This window comes from Lolium rigidum, chromosome 6 (genome assembly GCF_022539505.1).
Source record: "Lolium rigidum isolate FL_2022 chromosome 6, APGP_CSIRO_Lrig_0.1, whole genome shotgun sequence".
Taxonomy (NCBI): domain Eukaryota; kingdom Viridiplantae; phylum Streptophyta; class Magnoliopsida; order Poales; family Poaceae; genus Lolium; species Lolium rigidum.
In genome coordinates, this window is record NC_061513.1 from 245,343,311 (window position 1) to 245,348,842 (window position 5,532).

Sequence of the window (5,532 nt, forward strand, 5' to 3'; positions counted from 1 at the left end):
TGGCAGCTGAAAAACGGAAAAGGGTTTGTGTGATTGCTAAACACAGCAGCCCTACGTACATACACATGAGGATTAGGGACTAAGATTAGGAATGCACATACACGTGTATGATTGTTGTACTGTTGCTAGTCTGGAGAGATAATTAGATGGAGTAATCACTTGGGGGACAAAGCTAGTGCGTGTGGACGCGCGTGACCATGCTGGTACGTAAGGCCAGACTCGATGACACACAGCCACACTGGATCAGCTCGTTGTAAGTAAATAGAGCTGAAGGGAATTAATTCTGCTGGCCAAAATATAAACATCAGACACGAAATATATATGCATCATATAATCTTCATTATCATTTATTTATCATATGATTGTATTTAGGCATGTACAAAATCCGGGCGAACACCATCAGCAACGTATGGGTCGCATTTGGTCATTTAGCCATGACCAAATATATCACAATATTGTTGGATTTGTTTTGTGCAATTTTTTGTCACATAATGCACCAGGGGCAAAAGCGTCTTTTCATGTCAGTCCTTAACACCGTTAGTGCTTAAAATGAACTACAGTGTCATATAAGGGAAAAGATTTAAACCAAGTGTCAAATAGGGAAGAAAACAGAATCCAGTGTCAAATAAGGAACCAAATTTTCAAGTAGTGTCAAATAAGGAATTCTCTTATATATGTTGGTCTAACCAGCCATGTGGGAACTCCTCTCTAAAACTGTTGTGGTATTGTTAGTAAATAAATGGGGTCTTTCATTAGTTGCTTAATCTAGGAGCGTAGGTAAGTGCTAAACTGAACCATAAATCAGATCCCAGTTGTTTGTCACAACAGATTATACCACACATCACTGAATTTTCAAACTGTATATGTTCCTTAAGAAGACCTGGAAGCCATGAAATCCATCCTGTTAGTGTTCCTTGGGATTGTTCCAGATACAACCCTTGATAATTATCACACATGGGTAATGCTCAAATGGTTTGTTGATTTATGTTCTGAGACTGTCCCTCCTTGATAATAGCTTTATACTTCATGGCAGTTTTTGAGCTTGTGGAGTCTATGTTTGAGGTAGTATTCCATTTTTTTTGATTCCAATGTTTCTCTTAATTTTGGGTATTTTGGTTCAGTAACTAGTAGTTGTGTTTGGTGCTTCTGGTTGCTGCAAGACATGCAGTTAAATATTCATGCAGCTTCCAAGCATATGTACTTGTATACTCAGCCTCGCTTGGTTGTGTTATCTCACGCAGGGAAAGGGGTCAAAGAGCACTGGAGCAAAGACTGGCTGAGAAACTTACTGCGGTTAGGAGCACGGAGAGCACATCAAGCGATGCATCTGATAAAGTTTTACCCTTGTGTGAAGCGACTAGTGCACATTGTGAATTCCCGGTGCTTGCTTTACCCAAGTGATGTTTTCTAGAGGACAAAGGGATCATCCTCGATTCGACGTCTCACGTGTACTCTTTCAGTAGCCCCATCCTCAACCTGAATGCTTCCTTTTGCGTTGTATTATAAATTGTCTGTAGTCGCTTCTAGGACATATGATGATGTGTGATGTACTGATTTAGGGAGCCCTCGTGAACTGTGCAACGATTGCATGATATGTCTTACGACTATTTAGCTACATGTACTGATTTTTTATAACGTCTTAATATGCTATCAAGAATATTCGTGAAAAAAGCATTTATTTTTTTATTATGAAAATTCAATTCGGCCTTCCATCGCAACTAGTGACAGGCATTTATTTTTGCCTGTCATTAGTATGCACACATCAGTGACAGGCACATGCCGGTCACTAGTGATCTGATACCAGTGACTAGTCATTAGTGACAGGCACTTTGCCTGTCACTAACATGCCTTTTGTGCATGTCACTAGAGGCCAATTCTGCAGTAGTGAATAATTCAAGAAAAGAAAGTTTTATAGTGCATAGAGGATGACATGCGGGTCCCAGTTAGCAGCAGCGGTATCACCGTTTGAGAGGCGGCAGGGGATCGAAAGAAAAAGGCAAGTGACCAAATTTGAGGTGCCAAAAAAAACTCCAAGAAAAGAAAGTTTTATAGTACATAGAGGATGACATGCGGGTCCCATTTAGCAGCAGCGGTATCACCGTTTGAGAGGCGGCAGGGGATCGAAAGAAAAAGGCAAGTGACCAAATATGAGGTGCCAAAAATAATTCAAGAAAAGAAAGTTTTATAGTGCATAGAGGATGACATGCGGGTCCCATTTAGCAGACAGCGGTATCACCGTTTGAGAGGCGGCAGGGGATCGAAAGAAAAAGGCAAGTGACCAAATTTGAGGTGCCAAAAAAAACTCCAAGAAAAGAAAGTTGATTGCACATAGAGGATGACATGCGGGTCCCGGTTAGCAGCAGCGGTATCACCGTTTGAGAGGCGGCAGGGGATCGAAAGAAAAAGGCAAGTGACCAAATTTGAGGTGCCAAAAAAACTCCAAGAAAAGAAAGTTGATTGCACATAGAGGATGACATGCGGGTCCCATTTAGCAGACAGCGGTCTCAACGTTTCCAAGGCGGCAAGGGATCAAAAGAAAAAGGAAGTAGCCAGAAATCGGGGGTCAAAAAAATCCAAGAATAGAAAGAATTTTGGTTCATAGAGGATGACATGCGGGACCCATGATCCCGCATCGTAAACGGCTCGATCGGAGAACGTTGAACGAGATGGCGCGATCGAGAAAAAAACAATGCCGAGAGGCTGCCATCTGGGTCCTACATCCCTCGGCGGTGCGGATTTGCGTTGACTCGGCCGGCGAACCCGAGAATTCGCGATGCACCACGTCCCGGGCCACCATACGCGACGTTTTGGCCGCTTTCGTCGGGCTAGGTGGCCTCAAAAACGAGAAAAAAAAAGTTTTGACATGCACCACGGAGGGACCAAAATCGTCGGCCATGGTACACCAGCAACCACGGCGCGACTTCAACTTCGTCGGCCATGGCAACTTTTCTTGTAGTGCAAGAAGCTCAAGCACTACTTCCAAGAATATCCCATCAGGGTGGTTGCCACAGCGCCTTTGGCGGAAATCATCGGCAGCAAGGATGCCAACGGCCGGGTTGCCAAGTGGGCCCTGGAGCTAGCCGCCCACACCATCCTCTACGAGCCGCGCACAGCCATCAAGTCGCAGATCCTCGCGGACTTCTTCGTCGACTGGGCTGAGATGCAATATCTGCCGCCTGTGCCGGATTCCACACATTGGAAGATGCACTTCGACGGCTCGAAGATGCGCAACGGCTTGGGAGCCGGCATCGTCATCACCTCTCCCAAGGGAGACCGACCGGACTACGTCCTACAGATCCACTTCGCCGCATCCAACAACGTGGCGGAGTATGAAGCGCTCATTCATGGGCTGAAGCTGGCCAAGGAGATTGGCGTGCGTCGCATACTATGCTTCGGCGACTCCGACTTGGTCATACAACAGGCATCTGGCGACTAGGATGCGAAGGACGCCAACATGGCCTCATACCGCTTCCATGTGCAGCAGCTATCCGGCTTCTTCGACGGCTGCGAATTCCACCATGTGCCACGAGCAAACAACGAGGCGGCTGACGCCTTGTCCAAGATTGGCTCAACCCGGCAAGCCATTCCGCCGGGCATCGCCTTGGCGGTGATCAAGAAGCCGTCCATCATACCGTCACCGGATTCGGAGTCAATATTCGTGCCGGCTGACCCGGGGGCTGCTCAGCCGAACCCGGGGGCTTCATCGCCCAAGTCGGGGGCTAACAAGCCGAACCCGCCGGCTACCACGCCGAACCCGGGGACTTCTCAGTCCAACCCGGGGGCTTCATCGCCACACTCGGGGGCTAGCAAGCCGAACCCGCCGGCTAGTGATACGTCTCCAACGTATCGATAATTTCTTGTGTTTCATGCCACATTATTGATGTTATCTACATGTTTTATGCACACTTTATGTCATATTCGTGCATTTTCTGGAACTAACCTATTAACAAGATGCCAAAGTGCCGCTTGTCGTTTTCGCTGTTTTTGGTTTCGAAATCCTAGTAAAGAAATATTCTCGGAATTGGACGAAATAAAAGCCCGGAGGCCTATTTTCTCACGAAGCTTCCGGAAGTCCGAAGGAGAGACGAAGAGGGCCACAGGGTGGCCAAACCCTAGGCGGCGCGGCCCCACCCCTTGGCCGCGCCGGCCCGTGGTTTGGGCCCCCGTGCCGCCTCTTGACCTGCCCTTCCGCCTACAAATAGCCTCCGTGACGAAACCCCCGGTACCGAGAGCCACGATACGGAAAACATTACCGAGACGCCGTCGCCGCCGATCCCATCTCGGGGGATCCTGGAGATCGCCTCCGGCACCCTCGCCGGAGAGGGGATTCATCTCCCGGAGGACTCTACACTCGCCATGGTCGCCTCCGGAGTGATGAGTGAGTAGTCTACCCCTGGACTATGGGTCCATAGCAGTAGCTAGATGGTTGTCTTCTCCCCATTGTGCTATCATTGTCGGATCTTGTGAGCTGCCTATCATGATCAAGATCATCTATATGTAATTCTATATGTTGCGTTTGTTGGGATCCGATGAATAGAGAATACTTGTTATGTTGATTATCAAAGTTATGCTTATGTGTTGTTTATGATCTTGCATGCTCTCCGTTACTAGTAGATGCTCCGGCCAAGTAGATGCTTTTAACTCCAAGAGGGAGTACTTATGCTCGATAGTGGGTTCATGCCCGCATTGACACCGGGACAAGTGACGGAAAGTTCTAAGGTTGTGTTGTGCTGTTGCCACTAGGGATAAAACATTGATGCTATGTCTAAGGATGTAGTTGTTGATTACATTACGCACCATACTTAATGCAATTGTCTCGTTGTTTTGCAACTTAATACCGGAGGGGGTTCGGATGATAACCTCGAAGGTGGACTTTTTAGGCATAGATGCGATCGGATGGCGGTCTATGTACTTTGTCGTAATGCCCAATTAAATCTCACTATACTCATCATGATATGTATGTGCATTGTCATGCTCTCTTTATTTGTCAATTGCCCAACTGTAATTTGTTCACCCAACATGCTGTTCGTCTTATGGGAGAGACACCTCTAGTGAACTGTGGACCCCGGTCCAATTCTCTTTACTGAAATACAATCTACTGCAATACTTGTTTCTACTGTTTTCTCTCGCAAACAATCATTTTCCACACAATACGGTTAATCCTTTGTTACAGCAAGCCGGTGAGATTGACAACCTCACTCGTTTCGTTGGGGCAAAGTAGCTTGGTTGTGTTGTGCAGGTTCCACGTTGGCGCCGGAATCTCCGGTGTTGCGCCGCACTACATCCCGCCGCCATCAACCTTCAACGTGCTTCTTGGCTCCTCCTGGTTCGATAAACCTTGGTTTCTTTCTGAGGGAAAACTTGCTGCTGTGCGCATCATACCTTCCTCTTGGGGTTGCCCAACGAACGTGTGAAATACACGCCATCAAGCTCTTTTCCGGCGCCGTTGCCGGGGAGATCAAGACACGCTGCAAGGGGAGTCTCCACTTCTCAATCTCTTTACTTTGTTTTTGTCTTGCTTTATTTTATTTA